This window comes from Trichosurus vulpecula, chromosome 1 (assembly GCF_011100635.1).
Source record: "Trichosurus vulpecula isolate mTriVul1 chromosome 1, mTriVul1.pri, whole genome shotgun sequence".
NCBI lineage: Eukaryota > Metazoa > Chordata > Mammalia > Diprotodontia > Phalangeridae > Trichosurus > Trichosurus vulpecula.
The window spans coordinates 274,350,314-274,373,263 of record NC_050573.1 but is presented as its reverse complement, the minus strand read 5'-3'; positions in this window follow the sequence as shown (position 1 = coordinate 274,373,263).

Here is a 22,950-nt window from a genome sequence, read left to right as displayed (position 1 = left end):
CTCTTTGGACATTTTCAAGTCTATATCCCATAGAAATTTCAAATTCAACATGTCCAAAACAGAACTACTTATCCTTCCCCAAAACCCATCACTTTCCAAACTATTTCTATTAAGTGTAACACCATCCTTCCAGTCATCCAAATTAGCAAATTCAAAATTATCCTTGGCTACTAACTCTCATTCACTGCATATGTCCAGTAACTTGCTAAGTTTTGTTGATTCTAGTTCCAATTCCCTTTTTAAAATATCCCTTTCTCTTCACTAGCACAGCCTTAATCTGAATTTAGTCCCTCATAATATCTTGACTGGATGAGTGCAAAGGTCTCCTAATTGGCCTCCATGCCTTGAGTCGCTCCCCTCACCAATCTATCTTGCACACAGCAGCCAATGTGATACATCTAAAGGCAGGTATGACTAAGCAATTTCCCTGCTCTTGTCTCTGGTGGATCTCTATTACCTCTAGGTTAAGTAGAAACATCTCCGTCTAGCATGTAAAACCATTCAAAATTTGGTTCCACCTGATGTTCCCAGACATAATAAATTATTACTTTGCCTGAAAAACAGAGTGCATATAAATATAGCTAGCATTTACATGGCACTTTAAAGGTCTGTAAAGCCTGGTACATAAATTAACTAATGAATCCCCATATAACCTCATATCCATTTTACAGATGAGGAAACTGAGGCTGCAATGTTAAGTGACTTGCTTAGCATCACACAGCTGATAAATGTCAAAGGCAATATTTGAACTCCGATCTTTCTGACTCCAAGTCTAGCACTCAATTATCAATTGCACAGTCTAGCTTCCTCATACAAAATATCCCTTGCAGGATCCCATCTCTGGCTCCATATTTTCACATAGGTTTTCTCTATACCTGGAATACTTTTCCTCACATCTACATCATAGAACCTCTAGCTTTTCAGGGCTCTGTTCAAGTTGCCTTCTACATGAAGCCTTCTTGATTTCTCCAATTGCTAAAGCTTTCTCTCCACCAAACTGTCATGGGATTACTTTGTATATATTTTGCATCTACATATATGCAGACATGGCACCCCCTGTTTTGAATGTTAGCTTCTTGAAAGCACAGACTGTTTCAATTTTGTCTTTGTATCTCTGTTGTTGTTTAATCATTTTCACTTGTGTCCCCACTTCATGACCCCATTTGGAGTTTTCTTAGTAAAGATAGTGGATTGGTTTGTCATTTCTTTCTCCAGTTCATTTTACAGATGAAGAAACTGAGGTAACAGGGTTACTTGCCCAGGATGACACAGCTAGTCAGCATCAGATAAATTTTACTGATTCCAGACCTCATGCTGTATCCACTGTGCCACCTAACTACCCCTTTGTATCTCTAGCACCTACCACAGTGCCTGGCACATAGTAGGCATTTAATAAATGATTGGTAATTGAGAATCCACTGATACATGGCACTGTGATATATTTATATTTATACACACACACACATATATACAAAATGTGATATAGGAGATACTGCTTCTGTCTTCACAGGCTTTGCAATCTGTTTGGAGAGAGGAGACATATACCAAAAAAGGGGAATGATGAAAATAGGTAGTTATGTTAAGTGACAAATGAGTATTATAGAGAATAAGTACTGGCATAATGTGGAAGAGAGAGAGATCTCAGAAGCAGAATGTGCTGTCTCCCAGAGAGAGACAAGCCTTGCCATTGACCTTGAAAGAAGACTCAGATGTAGTATAGGGGAAAGGCTTCCCAGGCAGAGAGGACAATGAGAACAAATGTGCTGAGGAAGAAATGAATGCAATATTGGGGGTAAAAAGAGAATGTGGAATTGAAAACCAGAATTCACCTAGTCTGTTCAATCAAATTAAGGTCCAACGAAGAGAGCCAACCACTCAGTCTACAGATAACAAATATGATGCTTTTAAAGTTTTCAAAGTATCTTATATACATAATTTCCTCATATGAACCTCATAGTAGCAATAAGCTTCAGCATGGTTTAGTGTGAAGCAAGAGCTGGCTTCAGAGTCCAGAGGAACCAAGTTCAAGTCCTGACTCTTTGACTGACCATCAGGGCAAGTGCTCACATGGTGGTCAGAAGAAGCAATACAAGGACACTCTCAAGGTCTCTCTTAAAAACTTTGGAATCGATTGTGTGACATGGGAGACATTGGAACAGGACCGCTCAGAGAAGGTTCTGTACTCTATGAGAAAAGCACAATTAAAATAGCTCAAAACAAACATGAGATGCACAAATTAAGAGCATCCATCCCAAATGTTCATGCAGAGTATTTGTGCCTGACCTGTGGCAGAACATTCCAAGCTTGTATTGGTCTGATCAGCCACAGGTAGACACACTGAAACTTGGTTCTGGCATTGTGATGCCATTTTGATCCTCTTTGAGAATGGACAACCAACCACCGAAATCACAAGTCTGATTTTAAAAAAAAAGAAGAAATTTTTAGGTAAATAGGTATTACATTAATTTTACAAGTGAAGAAAGACTCAAAAAAAGATGATGTACCTTCCCTAAGGTGACACAGCTTGTAAATTTTAGAGGCAGGATTTGAACCATTATCTCCTCAATTCTGCTATCCCATCCAACATATCACAGTGCCTCTCTATCAACTACTTAGTGCCAGAGCCAGTATAGGAAGCCATTTTTCCAATTCTGAGTACCGACAGGTCTCCCCAGTTAGGCTAGAGTAAAATGTTTGTAAGAGGAGCATGGGAGATTAAGGTTGATACAGTAGGTAGAGCCCACAGTGCAGTCAAATATTATTTCACAAGAGGTGGGCTTTCACTGAAGATTTATAAGCATGATGGTAATGTGAAAAAATAATGGTTTAAGAATCTGAATCTGGTAGCAATATATAGGAGAAATTAGAAAGGAGATGCTATTTATGGTAATCCAGTTATTAGAGTAAGGATTGATTGAATCCATCATTGAATTCTCCCAAACTGATTGAAGTAACTAACAAGCTGCTATTTTTTCTTACCTCTATCAGGTAAGAACTCATCTATTCAATCAGTCAATCAAAGGACATTGAACTAAATCCTAACAACCTAGTTAAACAATTTGGGAAAGAAGAGAATGCTTTCAGCCACTGGATGAAATGAAGAACATGCTTCATGGAAGATATGTTAGAACTAGCCATGCCTCGCTGGCTCATAAAACATAGCAAGGTGATTTAGAGTCTAGCATCCCAGTGGCAAGCCAGGACAGATTAGTTCTAGCCATGCCCCTGAGAGGGAATTGTTGGTAGGGAGAGGAGAGGAACTTGTGCCACATATCCCTCCTTGGCTGGAGGAAGAACAATGAATTTCAAAAGGTTGAATAATTTGGATTTTCTGTTTTTCTCCCAGTGGTGGCCCCCAGAAAAGCAATAGCAGGTTACAGTAGTGTTTGTATCAGAAGCCAAAGTCAAGCTAGAACCCTCAGGAAAATCAGTTTCAGGGCTCTACAAAGAGCTAATGGGAAAGCTATATCATGCTTCAGGGGCACTTCATGAGAACTGCACAAAAGTCAGTCAACGATCAATCAATTAATATTTATTAAATGCCTACTATGTTCCAGGCATTGTGCCAAACTCTGAGGCTACAAAAAGGAAGATAGCCTTTGCCCTCTAGAGCTTATAATCTAAAGGAGGAAGACAACATATAAAAGGAAGCTGAAAAGGGTGGTGGCAGGAGGAAGGGAAGGTACCTTTGCAGTCTGGAGGAATGCAACTAGGTTAGAAATGAAGAAATGTCTGGCCCAGGTGGTCTCCTTAAATGAAGGTGTTGGGAGGAACTTTTCAATCTGCCCTCCCACCACAGGAGCAGAGGGTACTAATGAGGCCTGAGTACCAAGGCTGAATCAATTTTGCAGGATGATGAAGTTCCTGATGATGAGAAATCCAAAGGAGAGCAGCTGAGTTAGGGAGAGGGGGAGAAGGGACAAAAAAATTTCCACTAATCAGGAGCTATAAGTTTACACTTTTGCCTCAAAACCTCTCTAAGTATCAGCCCACTTTTACCTGGATGCTGTATATACCTGAAAATAGGGTGGGTAGAATTGTTTGGCCCCAATTTTTCCTGTCACACCATATAGTATATCTATTTCTAAAAGTTCATTAAAAGTCTAGCTAATTGATATAAAATCATAATCATTGGGGAAGCCCCAGTGTGGAACCCAACAGTAGGGGCTCATGAGCAATAGTCCCAGAAAATCATACAGGCCCTCAGGTATCCCCAGAATACTGAGGGGGAAAGTGGCAGCTGCCCCTTAGGTACAGGGCACACTATTCAGTGAATGGAGCATTTGGGATGGTAAACCCATGGCACATGCTTCATAGAGATAAGCAATTATCCATGAAGCTTGGTAAACTGACTATATTTAGGTGAGAATGGGGCAGAGTATAAAAGGATGACCAAGGTTTTAAGCCTTGAAGAAGAATATTATTGACAGAAATATGAAATTCTAGAAGTAGAACTGGTTTTGATAGAAACATGATGAACTCTTATTTCAATACAAGAAACTGACATCTTTTAGAACTGAACCTTAGAAAAGTACAGTAAAAACTCAAGGAGGTAGCAAAGAGTTTAAATGCCATTTTATTTTCCCAGAAAGAAAAAAGCAAAAACTATAGTTATTATTCTGAATTTGACAAAATGCTCCAATTTAAGTGTATCCATATCTATGTTGCCTTCTAAGATTGTAATCCTCTGGCAATTATTTAGGACCTTGTACATGCTCGCAGTCATCTTGCCTATCTTTTAAAATAAATGGGCCAGAAACAATCTCCATTTTTAAGTGCAGAGCTGTGTCAGTGATTCAGATAAATCCTTTAAAAATGTAAATCCCTACAGAGGAAACTGACTTTGGGTCAAGCCTTTGAATTCAAGTAAAATTCCTGTAGCCTTGCTATCATCCAGTCCATATTGCTATTTACGAAAGCTTTTATCATAAACAGAGGTGTGTTGTGTTCATTTTTTAGTCAATTGATTGGCAAAAACAATTCAAAGGAGGGGGTTAGGCTCACATGTAATTTCAGGAAAACATACCAATAAAAAAATAAAAAGGAAAATATATCAGGGTAAGATATCACTGTAAATAACAACAAAGAAATCTCTAAAGATAGAGAAGGAAACCCACATTATGACTACCAATCACCAAGAGAAGAGATAAGCTTAAGAAGGTAGAAAAGCAACAAAAAAGCTGGGTTTATTTTTAGTGTGTCTTTTCCACAGATAGAAATGAGGACATTTTTTCTTTTCATAACAAAGGCCATTTTATGAGAAATTGGATTGTGGCCTTGGTAAAGTTATAGACTCACTTGAGAAAATTTAAGCATTGTAAGTCACCAGGAAAGTATGGTATTCAGCCAAGATTTCTGAAATGAAATGTAAAAAAGCAGAGATACAGATATTAAAGTTTCTTTGAGGAATTCTCTGAGGAAAAACATTTGTTACCATTATAGATAGCATAATGCTTATGTAAGCTGAGTCTAAAACATTTGTGGAAAATGACATTTTATAAATTGAGCACAGTAGTCCAAATGCATGTATTTTTATATTAATATCTTTTGAATAGTGCTCATACATATGTAAAAAATTATTATAACATGCACACATTAATTCTCCTAATTCATTATATACTTAACACATACGAGAATAACACTATCCATAATAAAAATATAAATATTGCTTCTCTTTTAAAATTCTGTAGAAAAACTTTTTATATCCGATAGTATCTCCTCTTTTGCACAAGTTAATGGCATTCAGAGCTTTAATGGATTGACAACATGCGGAAAATTTACATGAACATCTTCTTTGGGTAGACAGAAGCAAGAGTTGTCAGAACCCAAAGATTCTTCTGATTTCATGGATGTGGCTACTACCTTCACCACTGCAAATCATAAGGCCTTCATTCCTTAGCTGACAGTTTAATGAGCTACAGTGGCAGAAAAAAACTGTTATCACCTGGTATTTAAAACTGCTCAGATTGCAGACATGTAATCAATCACCAGGCTCATACTCAAGACCTTTCCAGACTGGTAATGCTCACCAGAACTTGCACTCTCCTGTTAAAGCCTTTAAAAACTCAGCATCACCTCCACAAGACAAGGATGCATCAAATTAAAACTTCACCACTACCCAGAGGAAAAAAAAAGCCAAAAGAACCTAACCTCTGGAAGTCATTCCAGCTAGAGAGAATCACACGCATGGCACAGAAAAAGTGCTTTCCAATAGATTCTAATAGAAGATAAATGGAGTGATAGAGATAGAGATATTCTCTGATGGAAAAGAAGGAATGAAATGGCATCACTCATGCATAGAGTGTGATTTGCCTCCACACTATCTCTTCACGTGAGACTGGGTGAAAGAAGACATAAGGGGAGAAGACATCCAAGTTATATGAAGTGAGAAGGAGATAAAAAAAGTTCTAGAATAGCCTCATTTTTCTTTCAGTGAAATAAATATGAGGCAAGATTTTCAGTGGAAAGGATGGAGAGCAGGAGTTGTAGAAGTTCTGACGGATGAAAAGCTGCTGTGGTATGTGGAATATTGAATGGTTTGGGGAGATGTAAAAGGAGTGCCTTGGCAGTGAAGGGCACCATTGAGATCATGTAGCAGAAATATGTAGTAGAACCAGTCAGTATGGTTTAGTGATTTTCCCCCTCTGGTTTCATTCAGCGGTACATGAATAGGAGCAGAAGCAATGAATGATGAGCCTGATCCAAAGTTAGGGCCTAACAGGAAAAGATCAGGGATAGTATAAGGAAGTGAGAAACTCAAGAGTACAGGGTAGTCTACAGTTGAACTGGTTCTCTCCAAGGAGTCAAGCTGATGAAGCAGAAGGGCATGGACTATGCAACAACAATGATGGCCTGGGAAAGAACTGAATGGAGAGGAAGGGCTGTGGGTCAAGGTGAGAAAAAGAACAGGGTTAGGAGGTGGCAGAAAGATAGAAATGATTACAAAAAAAGAGAAATCAGATAAAGGAATCTCAGAGTTCATGAGCATCATAGTAGAACATGTGACCGATGGCAACATCAAGGGTATGACCATCCACGTGTGTATCTGATGTGAAGTGGAGAAGTATTCATAAGAAGTCAGAAAATTGGGAAACTGGAAAATTAGAGTGTTCTAGGTACTACCTAGGGCAGGAGTTGTGGAGGAGAGAAAGACCATTGAACCAACTGAAGAAAGGAGAATATCCTGGAGGTATGTAGATAACAATACCAGAAACTCAATTGAGGGGTAATACATAGATTGAATGTATCTAACTGGTGGAGAGTTTCCTGAGTGATGGTAATAGAGGGAGAGTTTGGACATGGAAATGTTGTCCAAGGAAGTTGTGTCATCCAGAGAGAGCTGGGAATTAGCAAATGCAAGAAATGAAAGGAGTGAGAATATAAAGGGTTTAAGATAATAGGTAGATACTACATAATATGTAGTAAATATCAACATTCCTGAAAACACAATGGAAAAGGGTGAGTAGATCAAGTATGGCACTTTGAAGGGTAGAGTTGAAGAAAATGGGAATTAGGGAGTTGGAAGTGAGGGCTAGGCAATAAAGGTTGTACATGGACAGGCAGAGATTCAGAACCCTTAGGATGAGGAATACACAATAGAGTGGAAGTATAGTAACCGTGCATGAATGTGTTCTGGCAAATTATTGTCCCCAGAGTGCCAGGCAGCTGACATAGGGGTGAAACAGGCTGGAGAGTGAGCTTGTGTTAGAGAGTGAACACCACGACTGGGTCTTCTCATGATATGGAGATAAATAAACTTTTATTGAACTCAATCCTGTTGTATCCTGCCATTGGGGTATCTAAATCCACATATCTCAACTAGGACTGCCATTCCAGTCAAAAATCATTGTATTTCCAGTTCCCTGGGAGGTCATTTACTCTAACCCCCTTATTTTATAAGTGAGAAAATTAAGTTCCATAGAGATTATTCATCTTGTTTCAGATTTCACAGTTAATGAGGAGTACTAATTTGTACCCAGGTATTCTGACTCCAAATCTATTGGTCTATCAAAACTTTTTTCTCCCCTATCACCTCTCCAACATGCAAAGAGTCATTCTCTTGGCACATATTCAGGATCCTTCTTTATACACAGAACACATAAAAGGGCGGGTGCATGCAAAGCAATATGGTGAACTTTTAAAAGACTATTTTTAACATTATTTTCCTTTGAGTGTCGATAGATTTTCATTTGTTCTGGACATAAAATCAGTTTAGTTCTATCCAGATGCTTATTTTTATGAGAATTTGAATGCAATTTGAGTGCAACTGAGAAAAGAGACACCATTCTGCACAAGATTGGTGGGGAGAGGGAGAAATCATTTGACTATTCTTATCAGATTAGTTAAGAAAGATCCCCTAGTCTCCCATACATACATCCCTTTGTCCTGGCAGAATTCAGTGGGCCAGGTGCACTATAAAGATGCAATCATTCAATAAATGTTTACCGAACCCCTACAATGAGCCCAATTTTTCACCTAAAATGTTCCACCAAAGAACGAATAGCAATTTAATTAAATAGGCACCAGATTCAATATGGCAAATCCTATTCCCTACACAATATTTTTCACCTGTAGAAATTTATCATCTATTTTTGTAAGATTTTGAAACCTTCGGAAGAGGGCAAAAAGGATGCCTATAAGGCAGATTTGAGTGATATAAATAATGCCTCTCATCACTTTCAAGGGAAGAAAGTGGAGCAAGCCTAAGCAGAGATTGGGAAAGATCTTTACCGCTCAGTGGTGAATTGGGGGGAGCCCTTAGCCCAAATTTGCTCCCTTGTCAACTTCAATAACAAAGATAGAAACATAATGAGAGGAAGTATTAGTTATCTTTAATGTGCTACTCTTGATATTGATCCATGGTCATAGCTGCTTTAAAAAAAAGGCTATACATTTTTAAAAAGCCTGGTATTTTGTTCTTAATATCAAAGATTTTGAATTTCTGAGTAGAAATTTTTGAACCATGCTATATTTTTTAAATGACAGTACAATATGTTTAGCAGAGCCATGCAACATTTCTCATATGCAAAATTTATAACTTGTGGATAGCAATGCATGTGAATTGGATTACCTTCTTTTTTGCAGTGTGAAATATAAATGCATGCACATATATACATTTATATATTTAAATTTCAGATAAATTTTGTTGATATCTTTTGTTTTTACATAACCTTTATTTCCCTACTTTCCTTCTTCATATTCCCTCTCAGAGAGCCATTTTTTATAACAAGAAATAAAAAAAGAGGAAGAAAAGAGTTCAACAAAACTAACCAATACATCAAAGTCAGACACTCTACAGTGTTCTGCTCCTATGGCTCCTCTCGACATCTGCAAAGAAGATATGGAAGTACCTTCTCATATCTCTTCTTGGAGTCCAATGATAATTTTACAGCATTCTATTTCAATTGCTCTGTTGCTATTATTTCGATTTTCATTGTTATATTCATTTTATATAGCTTTTTCCTTTTTTTCTGATTTCTTTGCATCTTTGTGTACATCTTCTCATCCATCTTTCTCTGTAGTCTTCATAAGAATCTTTTCTTACATCACAGTAATATTCCATTACATGCACATGCCACCACTTGTGCAACCATACCTCAGTTGATGAGCATCTACTTTGAAAAAAATGTTCTTTAAAAGCCAAAAACCAAAATGAAAAATTATTTTTAAATTTGATATTTTTTTTCCTTAAAAATATAGCTTCAGTCCTCCCAGTTAAGAAAAAATTTAGCTGCTATTTGGGATAAAAATTATTTTATTGTTGTGTACTTTCTGTTTGACTCATGATATAGACCATTTTGGCTCAGGACATAACAAATGAGAACCTTGTATGGAAAGGCAGATTCACACCTAAAGGTCACTGTTTGATGCTAAAGGACTATAGCAATATCTTTTAAAATTAACATGATTATCTATCATCTAGGAGATATCACTTGCTAGTGCTCACAACTTTATGAAATAAATAATATTTAATAAAAGAGAAAGCCAGATTAATTGGGGAGTTTAGAGCCTAAGGATTGGGTAATCCTTACTACATCCATGTGAAACTTCTGTCATATGGCACCACTATCTAACGGTACTAACTTTCCAGACAAAGCACCAATTTAACTAGGAGATTAGGCACCAAATAAAGCAGACATAATGACATCAATGAAATCATTTCTGCCCTGTTTTAAGAAAAGATACTATATTAGTTTCTAATCCCTTCTCAATGCCATCTCCATTCCTAGACCCAAATTTCTATTTGTTACCTATATTTTGGTAGCTTACATAGCCTAATAGCTGGATTTAAGGAAAAGAAGAAGATGGGAAGACTGATAGTTTGCATTCTTACCAGTAACACTAATCATTCTGGAACTAAGTATGCTCCATATTTATAATAATGTGCTCTTCTCAGAGGATACGTGAAAATCCATTCTCCTCCAGTTCCCATGGTGGTTACAATTTCCTAGTTTTGACTGGAAAACTCTCAAGGTGAAGACCTGAGAGACTCTGATTTATCTTCAGCTGGCTAAAAAAAACAGTTGGTAGGTTTTTATGCTTGATGTTCTCATATTCTCTTTTGACACAATTTTAGTTCTCTGCAGAATAAAACTTTTGGTGAAAAATCAGGTATTTTGGTTCATGTTTGCTTTTTAGAAGAAGAGTCTGATTATTTGATAGTTCCAGCTACCACAGTCCTCAGTATGCTAAGAAATGAAAATAGCATACAGGGCATGTTTTTGTTAAAAGTCTTACAAACATTGTTTCTGGTGATACAATTCCATTAATGCCACCTGCTCATTTGTTCTGTCTGATACCCATCACTTTTATATTGAGAAGCACACCCATGTATCTTCCTTGGGTACAGCATTGTATCAAGAGCCTATGATGGGATCATATGACACCATATCTTGGAATATGGAATCATATCTTGATAACCATTTGAACTATCTAATATTGGTATATAACTCATTATTTAAGTGGGGGTTGTCTGATATATGAAAATTAATCAGCAAGCACTTATTAAATACTTACCATGTGTCAGGCGCTGTGCTCAGCTGTGGCGGGGGGGGGGCCCACAGAAACACAAAAATAAAATGCTTCTTATCCTCAAGGCACTTACATTCTAAAAAGAGATAGCTAGCTTGATTATATGTGTAATGGAACTTATTAGGGGCCCCATAACCTGATCTGCTGAGCACATGCATCCTAGGAAATGCCTGAGGAAGATCATCTCAGCCTTGTCCAATGGGCTTATTCTTAGAGAAAGTTGAAGTAAGAATGGCAAGCAGACTACACTACAAAAAGTAAATTAATAAATAGATAGGTAAAACCCTGCCTTTTTGTTTCTAAGCATCAGATATAAAAACAGGTTGCATGATATAGAATCAACATGAAAAGAGTTTTGAAGAGGACATGGAAATGGTTAGTTCTACTCTATCCTCTGGGTGACCTAAGGCAAATTACATATTTCACCTTTCTGGGTCTCTGTAAAATGGGGGGCTTGGATTAGGTAAGCTCTAGAGTACCTGCTAGCTCTAAAGGTCTATCACCCTGTAATAATAGTCATAGCCATGGTAGGGTGAAGTTGGTGGAAAGATGGGTTCCCTTCAGAAGGAAGGCTAAGAGTGAGCCTTCCCAGAGTTCCTACACAGTGGACAGAGGGAAAGCAAAATGGTGTCAAAGGCAGACTTACTCCTTTTAATCTCTACTAAATTGGTTTCTCTTCCTGGCTCAGGGGTCAATATTATTCCAGTCCCAGGGATGTTCTGGTAAATGTATAACAGCTGATTCTCTGAAAACAACTACCAACACATGACACACTTTTAAGTTTAATCTGCACTATTTCACATATATTCTAGCACTCCCCTTCCATAAGTCTAACCAACAAAACAATGAATCAAGTTGATTTGTAGTGTTTGCAGATCTCTGAGATATAAATACTCATACTGAAAATTTTAAAATGGGTTCTCCTAAACCTTCAAGCTGGCTCCAGCATGCCCCTGTTCTTTCCCTCTACTGCCATATGAGAAAACCAAGGAATTTCACCAGCACGCCAGAGGCCTTTCACTTTGGTCCTCTTAAGTAGCCAGGTATATCAGCTCAGTTACACATATTCTCCAATGGACAGTGCTCTAGCCAAAGCAGAATATAGTCAGTTATTAAGCCCAGCCCCTTTATATCACCAAGGCAATATTCACAACAGTTGCTATTGTTATGAGTATGCCAGAATAGTTCTGAATCGCAAAATATAAGACTCTCCATATAAAAGACAGAAGCAAAACATTTATTCAGACACCAGAAAGCCAAATCCCAACACCAGTAAACCATATCTCAACACCAGAAAGCCCAATCTGTCACAACAGCAAAGAGGTTAATACACATTATCAATGCTGGGGGCACCACCATTCCAAAGCCTTCCGCCTTCCCCACCCAGGACCTTCCCACAAACACTCATAAATACTAGCTGACCCATTGCCTGGGTCTGCTCTCTCCCACACTCTAACTGCTCTGAGCATTTCCTGCCCCACCCTTCCTGTTCTACTCTTTCAGCAAGCTCCTACTACCACTCGTGACTTAGGCTTCCTGTGACATAATAAGGTCACATGAGCCTATTAATGGATGGGAAGATCTTCAAATTTACATTACCATTACACCCTTACGCTTAGATTATTAGATAAGCATCTACATTAACACCTCTAAGTTAATTATGTCTCATACATTGCCTATATGTAGAATTCTGTATACCCTTTAATGGAAGAATACGTAAAGTTTCCCTCCTAAGATAACCATAAAACTTCTGAGTCTATAACCAGACTGTTATTCTAACCTAGTGGTGCTGTAAGCAACAGTTAAAGAGAGGCATTTGGTTCTTGACATTTGGGATAGAAAGCTTGCAACCCTTTCTAAATATAGTTTGCTACTGAAAGTAGCATAGTACTTGTGTAATACAATATCACAATAGTTTATGTATGCTTATAGCACAAGGATATTTTATGTACTAAATCTAGAGCTTTACGACAAATTCACCTTTGATATTTATAGCAAACTCCAGGCTCCAAGCTTGGCTAGTTATTTGATATCTTTTTTTTTTCCTCCAGTGCTTCATGAACTGTAGTCCATTGTTAAAAGTCAAAATAAAATGATTCTAGTCTACAGTTAAACACTAAAAGAAAGCTGATATGTTTAATAACCATCAAACGTTTAAACTTCAACTTTACAAAGCAACGAATAAAGGAATCATTTTACTAACATGGCTTTGAAAATGATTTTGTAAAACTTGGCCTGCCATATATAACATTGAAATCCAAAGTGCAAGTAACAATGGTCATCCCAAATATGCTCAAAAACCCGAGGCATATGGTCGGAGTCCTACCAAAGGAAAGTGATCCGCAGCCTCTGAAAATCAAAAAAACAAATTCAACCATTCTTTTAAAATGTCTTTATGATTGAACACCAACTACATATTTTAATGCTATCCCAATGTTTTGAGCACCACAAAAAAGTAAAATATATGTTGTGTAGCCTTAAAAAACTGGTCATTCTTCTTTTCATTCATTCTTTCATTCATTCACTATTCAACTGAGCAACTTGGTGTCAAAGTAGGTAAACTGCTGAACTGAAAGTCAGGTGGACCTGAATTTGAATTCTGTCTCATACTTACTGTCTGTGGGACCCCGGCCAAGTCACTTAACTGCTTGCAGCCTTAGTTTCCTCAACTATAAAATGGGAATAAAAATACTACCTACTACACAATAGTGTTATAAGAATCAAATGAGATTTGTATACAGATATATGTACATAAATGCAAACACATGTGTGTGTACGTATAAGCATATAAATATACTACAATACACACACATGTAATGGTTTGCAAACCTTAAAGTGCTATAAAGTTAGTTGCTATTATTCAATAAATATTTATTAGAGGTCTATTGTATACAAAGCAACAAAAGACAAGGATATAAAGTACAGTCCTGGACTTCAGAAATTACTCTCTAGATGAGAAAAAAATTGTCAATCAAAACAAAATAGAATCACAAAATTCATTTGTTTATACATTAATCATTCATTGAAGAAGATTTTATTATGTACCTACTGTGGGCATAGTGATTTGCTAGGTGCTGTGAGAGAGTTAAAATTTAGGGGAGGATCATGACAATGATAGTTTACATATTTACAGTGATTTAAAGTTAATAAAGTACCTTCCAAATAGGTTGTTAATGACATTGTCTTACAGATAAGAAAATTAAAATTAACAAATTAATAAAAATAATTTAATGAAATGAAAATATACACAATCCCTACCTACACTATGTATAGATTATTACACTACATAATGTTTAAGTACTGTAGAACAGTACAGAACAAATTTCTTTTGACAACTTTCCTTTCTCCTACTCATTGGAATTGTTTCTCTTTGTGCCTTCAAATTTTTATTTTTGCAAATTTCTCATCACTCCTAGGCTGTCTCTACTTGTAGAATTTTATCACATATCATCCTACCCATCCTTTTGAAATTTGCTTTCCAAAAACCTAGCCATATTATGTCTAACTGGACTATGTCTAGTTTTCTTCTCAATTACAAACTAAGAAAAATGATCACTTCCTTCCAAAGTTTCCATTTCTACTCCAGAAACAAGATTTTCTTTCAAGGTATGAATAAATCTAGAAAAAGAAATTTGTCTCAATGATCTCTCCATCTTTTTAAGGATCAACTAATCATTAAAGGTAGTCAAGAAATTATTAGTATCTCTGCTTTGGGCAGAGAGCAAACTCCAGGTGTCTGGTGGGTGATTAATCTATCCCTACCATAGTATGCTTCTGCTCCAGGCTTGTGATCCCTCTCCAAAAAGATTCTCATCAGTTTCTTCTTTCTGTCTAGGTGATCTGAAGTATATCCTAATAACATCATTTCTGTTTAAGCCTCTGCTGAGGCTTAAACAAGCTCACAAATATATATTCCAACATGCTCTCCCCTCCAGTTCCTGGTCTTATTCATATCATATGATTGATATCTTCTTAATATATAATTTTTTCTCCACTCTCATCTGCACACTCAAGCCCTCCTTCTTGTACCTCTTCTTTGGCTTTAGAATAAGGTATACACTTCCAGGACCATGATCCAATGGTAGGTTCAATCCTACCAAGTCTCAATGAATTATGAGAGTTTTAAGTTTGAATCTTTACATTAATATTTCTGCTGCTAATGCTTTACAATATATACATATGCATACATGCATAAATATATTCTTGAATAAAAACCTGACATGATGTATTTGTTAATTTAGGTGGAATATTCTACAAGGTTTGTGTTGAATGGAATGGAATGGAAGAATGGCTAAGAAGCCATTGGTATAGTCTAGGTATAAGGTAGAAATGGCAAGAGTATGCCACATCTAGGGGGTTGGGTGGAATTACAAAGCTGAATTATATTATAAATAGGAAAAAAGTTTAAAATGATTAAGAGACAGAAAGGATGAACATGCCATAGAGAATAGATAATAAGGTATTTAAAAAGAGTAGTTTGTAGAGAGCAAGTGAGAATTGACAGACTATAGAATCTTACAATTTAAGTTATAGTTGGTATTGGTTCATCTAGCTGGATAGCCCAGTAAATAGAAAATAAAAGATATGGAGACAGGATGAGAAAGCAAGAAAAGATATGAATATTTTATACTCAGCCTTAAACAGATGGCAATTGAAACTGTGAGAATGGATGAGTAAAGAGGGAAAATAAAAGGATTGTCAAGATCCACATTTAAAAGATATCACAGTTAAAGGACTGTAGAGAAAAGGGGACCCAAGGAGAGACACTGCCTCTATGGTTAATGTTCATGAATATAGAAGTGCCTCTTCTTGGATTCCCTTTTTTATATACATATATACATATGTGTTTGTGTATGTCTATACACACACACACACACACACACATATATATACACACACACACATGTGTATATATATGCATATACACATACATATAAATAGGTATATATGCATGGGGTATATCAAAGTAGATAATAATAGTGAACATTTTATAGCATTTTAAGGTTTACAAAAGCTCATTTTATATCTTATTTGATCCCAGTATTAACCCAGTGAAGCATTCCTCTTTATGGACAAGAACATTGAATCTGAAATAGATCAAATGACTTCCCCAGGGGTCACACAGCTAGCAAGTGTCTGAGGCAGGATTCAAACTCAAGTTTTTGAGACTATAAGGCTAGTGCTCTACCTCTTAAGCCATCGTGCCACCTAGATTAAATGGGGGGGGATGTAGTTTCCAGGAATAATAGTGATATCTTTACTGTTAGCCAAAGAAAAAAAATACTTCTCTTAAGACAGCCTGGGAGAATATATATACACATACATAAATGTGTGTATATACGCATGGGGCACTAAGGTGGTACAGTGGTGTAACAGCAAGCACCCTAGCATACCCGGGATGGCCTGTTAGCACAGGTTCTTAGATCTGCTTTTCTAGGAAAGACTGCTCAAAAAGGGGTTAACAATCCTACTTTTAATTACATTCACTAGCTCAGGGCAGAAAAATCAGCCTAAAAACCAAGAGGCCCTTAATTGCCTGAACCAAAGCAATATTGCTTTACACTTTACACTTTACACCACTGGGATGGAGAGAGTCTTTACATTTGAGCAGTCAGGGAGCTCTGAACATATGGCTACTCAAAGTCTCGACCAGGAAATCAAAAGATCCTTTCCATAAGCAAACCCCCAAAGCAAAATGCCAACTCAGAGTATACATACACTTCTCAGAGTTAGAAGGCATCACAACTCTGGTGACTCAGTGCCTAATCAACTTAGGTGTGAAAGCCTTCCTACAAGCAAGCCCACTCCAAGCAAGCTTCCCTAAATGGGCTCCACATGAGGCCTATTAATGGGCAGGAAAGACCTTCACATCCATCTAATCAACTAACCAATTAATTAATTGCAAGTGGATAGAGTGCTGGCCTTGGTGTTAAGAAGACTCATCTTTCTGAGTTCAAATCTAGCCTTAGACTCCTACTAGCTGTGTGATCCTGAGCAAGTCACTTAACCCCTCTTGCCATAGTTCCCTCAATCATTTTATGAGCTAGAGAAGGAAATGGCAAAGCCCTCCAGTATCTTTGTCAAGAAAACCCCAAATGGGGTCATGAAAAGTTGGACATGATTAAAAATAACTCGACAATAACAACATATATACATGTATCTATATATGTTCATAGGAGAGGGCCCGAAGCTTAAGTAGACCGCCAAAGGGGTCCATGATACAAAAAAAGGTTCAGAATCCTGCTCTATAGAAACAGTTCCTAAGAACCTGAAAAAATCTCTCATTCCACATTATCAGAGAAAATGGTATAGCATGTCTGTATATATTGGAATTTCACATATATGACACAGATTTGTGACTTCATGTACATAGCACTTATTTAAGATTCAGAGTCAAATGTAGAATTTAATTAATCACTACTTATATTTCATGTTGAAGCTTTCCCCCCCTCAAAATAGATAATAACAGTGAATATTTTATAGCATTTTTAGGTTTACAAAAGCTCATTACGTATCTTATTTGATCCCAATATTAACCCAGCGAAGTATTCCTCTTTATAGACAAGAACATTGAATCTGAAATAGATCAAGTGACTTGCCCAGGGGTCACACAGCTAGCAAGTGTCTGAGGCAGGATTCAAACTCAAGTCTTTGAGACCATAAGGCTAGTGCTCTATTTCCTAAGCCATCGTGCCACCTAGATTAAATGGGGGGGAGGATGTAGTTTCAAGGAATAATAGTGATATCTTAACTGTTAGCCAAAGAAAAAACATACTTCTTCTCTTAAGACAGACAGCCTGGGGGAAAGAAATGGTGCTCACAGTTCAATTCTGATGGAGGTTGTTATCTATATTTCAACCCTACAATGCAACATTATCATTACTTATAGAGTGAGAGGAGAGACTAACATCTTAATAAGTATGAAGGCTACATTTTTCTCAGGTAGGAAATGTTCTCTCAAAATGTTATAGAAACTTTTTTTTAAACCTGCAAAAATTTACAACTTTCTGGCTTGATTTGCATATGTTAACATATTGCTATTTATACAATACTTTTTATAGAATGATAACATTGTCACAGAGATTTTGAAAAATTAGATGATAATAATAATAACCAGCATTTATGTGCTACCTTGCTATGTTCCAGGCAATATGCTCCTTACAAATACTGTCTCATTTGATCTTCACAACCCTTAAAGGCAGGTGCTATTATTTATCCACATTTTTCAGCTGAAGAAATTGAGTCAAATAAGGTTGAGTGCCTTGCCCAAGGACACACAGCTAGTAAGTATCTGAGGTGGAACTGAACTTACATATTCCTGACTACAGCTCCAACACTCTAGCCACTGCACCACCTATGAACTGAAAATCTAGTAATGGCTACAAGAAAAAATGGTTTCTGGTTCATTCCAGTTCTTGTTTTACAGACAAGGCCATCAAATAAGCATTTCCTGAGGAAATATCACAGTGCATATAGTTCTATGGGGAAAAATAGAGGACAGATAGGTAAGGCCATATACCCTTATATTACTTACCATCGCATTAAAGAAAATGAGGTGTAAATATTTGAAGTAATTGGAAAATGAGAGCAGACATAATCTATTCAATATTCAATTTAATCTGTATTTATTAAATGAAGGGCACTGTGCTTTGTGAAGCCAAAATTAGAAGAAATAGTTTCTGCACTGGAAGAGCTCTACAATGTAGTAGGAGAAATAAAATCAAGACACTGATTCATATGCTCTGAACTGGAATCTGAAAAGTACATAGGTGAAGTATGTAACACTATAGATAGATAGATAGATATAGATAGATACACATACATACATATATACATATATACACATATATATACATAAACACACACACATATATATACACACACACACACACACAAACACATACACACACAGACACACATATATATACCAAAGCACTCTCAAGATGTTTAGCCTGGAGAAGGGATAGCTCAGGGGAGATGTGATAATGTAGCTGCCTTCAAGTACATGAGGACTGTTATGTGGAAGAGGAAGTCTAATTGTTATTTTTGGATCTAGAAAGTAAAACCAGAAGCAATAGGTAGAAAAGGCAAAGAAGCAAAGTCAGGCTTGATTTCAGGATAAACTTTCTAATTCTTAGAGCTATTAGTGAAAAGTATACAGAGGGCTGCCATGGGAGGGGGTGAACTTGCCCTCCAGGCACTGCTTCTGAGTTTTTAGACTTTGCCACCATACATTAACTACTACCTCACCCTGGAATTTCATGCAGTACCTGGGGCCTTCTCAATTGTGGAACATCCATTGGCTCCTTAGATCTTCTCATGGGCTCCTGGAAAGTCTCTTCCATTTCAGACTTCTTTTCCCATTGGTGAATTTGTCCAGGGGCCTCCATTTTAGGGAAAGGCCCATGTAGGCCAACCTTCATTGCTCTCCTGGCTCTTTTTCTAACTTTTGGTATTTTCCCTCATGCTGCTTCCCATTTGTATCTTTCCCCCATTGGTATGTAAGTTTCTTGAGGGCAGGGTTTGTCTTGAATTTTGCTTGTTTTTATATTCTCAGAGCTTAGCAGTACCTGGCACCTAATAATCACTTAATAAATATTTTTTTACTTTGTTGCCTTGCCTTTTCTGGAAGGTTTCAAGCAAAGGGTGGGTGACAACATGTGCTAACTGAAGCAGATACTTATTTGAGGGGTTTGAGTTGAACTAGAAGTCCACAGAGATCCTTATAACTCTAAAAATTCAGTGATATTGAGCTAGTATTTTGCAATTCCAATGAGAATTTAAGAGAAGGGTTTATAGAGAGGATTTGATACCTAAGTAGGACCTTGAAGCATTTCAATTGATAGAGATGAACAGGAGTACAATTTATACCTAGTACTGAATGAGACTAAAAGCACACAAAAAGATAGAAGCAATTTAGGAAACTGTTCAACTTGGTCAGAGTATAGGGTACGTGAAGGAGAGTAGTAATGACAGATGAGGTCAGACTGTGTAGGGTCTAGATCATGAAAGATCTTGAATGCCGGGCTAAGTATCTGGAATTTTCAAAGGCACTAGGAAAGCCTTTGAAGGTTTTTGTCTTCTTCAAGAGAGAAGAAAAATCTCTAAGAATCAGAATCTGATTAAATTAGTTATTTTAATTTAAAATGCTTTACTATGTCTCAAAGTAGTTGTATTTAGCATAAGGCTTGCTCTGGTTCAAGAGCAAAGGTCAAATTTAATTACTTCCAAATACATAGGATCATAGATGTTTAGAGTGGACAGGAACTTCTGAAGTCTTCCAGCATATATCTGAAACATGAATCCCAACACAACACCCCTAGAGAAGCAGTCATCCAAGTACTGCTTTAAAACTTCCCCTAAAGGGGAACTGATAGAGATGACCCATTTCCATTTTTGGATGGTTCTAATTTTTTGCAGGTTTTTCCTTACAAAACACCACAATATCACCATCCCTTCATTTTTGTTTTGCCTTTGAAAACCAAGAATATGCCTAATTCCTATGTGGTATTAAAACCCTTCAAAGTTCAATTACTTTTCACCTAATTCTTAGGTTAAAAATCCCCATTTCCTTCCTTACATTCTTCTCTGAAAGGGAAAAAAAATCCAAAAGCATACGATGATCTAAATAGATGCAGAAAAAGCCTTTGACAAAGTACAACACTCATTTATGCTTTAAAATATTTATGTACTATAGGAATGTAGGGATTTTTTCTTCTCTTTTTTTTAAATATAAATTTATTTATTTTCAGTTTTCAACATTCACTTCCACAAGATTTTGAATTCCAAATTTTCTCCCCACCTCCCCACCCCAGGACAGTATGCATTCTTCCTCCAATCTTCCCTCCCTTCTATTACCCCTCTCCCCTTTTGTTATCCCCTTTCCCCCTACTTTCTTATAGGGTAAGATAGGTTTCTATACTTCATTGCCTGTATATCTTATTTTCCAGTTGCATGTAAAAACAACTTTTAACATTCATTTTTAAAGCCTTGAGTTCCACATTCTCTCCCTCCCTCCCTCCCCACCCACCCTCACTGAGAAAGCAAGAAATTCAATATAGGTTATACATGTGTAGTCATGCAAAACACTTCCATAACAGTTATGTTGTGAAAGACTAACTATATTACCCTCTATCTTGTCCCACTCTCCATTTATTCTATTCTCTCCTTTGAACTGTTCCTCCACAAAAGTGTTTGCTTCTGATCGCCCCTTCTTCCAATCTGCCATCCCTTCTATTGTCTCCCCTCTCTTACCCACTTCCCCCTGCTTTCCTGTAGAGTAAGATAGATTTCCATACCCACTTGAGTGTGTATGTTATTGCCTCCTTAAGCCAAATCCGATGAGAGTAAGGCTCACTTATTGCCTTTCATCCTCTTCCCCTCCATTGTAAAAGCTCTCTTACCTCTTTTATGTGAGATGGTTTACTACATTCTGCCTCTCCCTTTGTCTTTATCCCAGAACATTTCTCTCAACTCTTAATTTTATTTTGTAGGTATCATCCCTTCATATTCAGCTCACCCTGTGCCCTCTGTCAACATATATACACATATGTACTTATATACATATATACACACATGTACATATATGCATATATATACATACATACGCAGATATATACATACGTGTATATACATATATATTATATATAATATATTATTTTATATACATATATATATTCCCTCTAAGTACCCTAATACAGAGAAAGGTCTCCTGAGTTACAATTATCACTTTCCATGTAGGAAGGTAAACAGTTCAACTTTAATAAGTCCCTCATGACTTCTCTTTTCTATTTACCTTTCCATGTTTCTCTTGATTCTTGTTTTTTAAAGTCAAATTTTCTATTCATCCCTGGTCTTTTCAACAAGAGTGCTTGGAAGTCCTCTATTTCATTGAAAATCCATTTTTTCCCCTGAAATATTATGCTCAGTTTTTCTAGGTAGGTGATTCTTGGTTTTAATCCTATCTCCTTTGACCTCTGGAATATCATATTCCAAGCCCTCTGATCCCTTAGTGTAGAAGCTGCTAAATCTTGTGTTATCCTGATTGTGTTTCCACAATACCTGAATTGTTTCTTTCTGGCCACTTGTAATATTTTATCCTTGACTGAGATCTCTGGAATTTGGCTACAACATTCCTAAGAGTTTTCCTTTTGGGATCTCTTTCAGGAGATGATGGGTAGATTCTTTCCATTTCTATTTTACCCTCTGGTTCTAGAAAATCAGGACAGTTTTCCTTGATACTTTCTTGAAAGATGATGTCTAGGCTCTGTTTTTGATCCTGGTTTTCAGGTGGTTCAATAATTTTTAAATTATCTCTCCTGGATGTATTTTCCAGATCAGTTGTTTTTCTAATGAGATATTTCACATTGTCTTCTATTTTTTTCATTCTTTTGGTTTTGTTTTATAATTTCTTGATTTCTCATAAAGCCGTTAGCTTCCATTTGCTCCATTCTAATTTTTTAAGGAATTATTTTTTTCAGTGAGCTTTTGGACCTCCTTTTCCATTTGGCCAGTTCTGCTTTTCAGGGCATTCTTCATTGGCTTTTTGGACCTCTTTTGCCATTTTTGCTAATCTATTTTAAATATGTTATTTTCTTCAGCATTTGCGGGGGGGGGTGTCTCCTTTAGCAAGCTGTTGACTCATTTTTCATGATTTTCTTGCATCATTCTCATTTCTTTTCCCAATTTTTCCTCTACTTCTCCTACTTGATTTTCAAAATCCTTTTTGAGCTTTTCCATGGCCTGTGACCAATTCATATTTTTCTTGGAGGCTTTGGATATAGGAACCTTGACTTTGTTGTCTTCCTCTGGCTGCATGTCTTGATCTTCCTCATCAGTGTGTCAGAAAACATCTTTTCACCAAGAAAATAACCTTCTATAGTCTTACTCTTTTGCCCCTGTTTGCTCATTTTCCCAGCC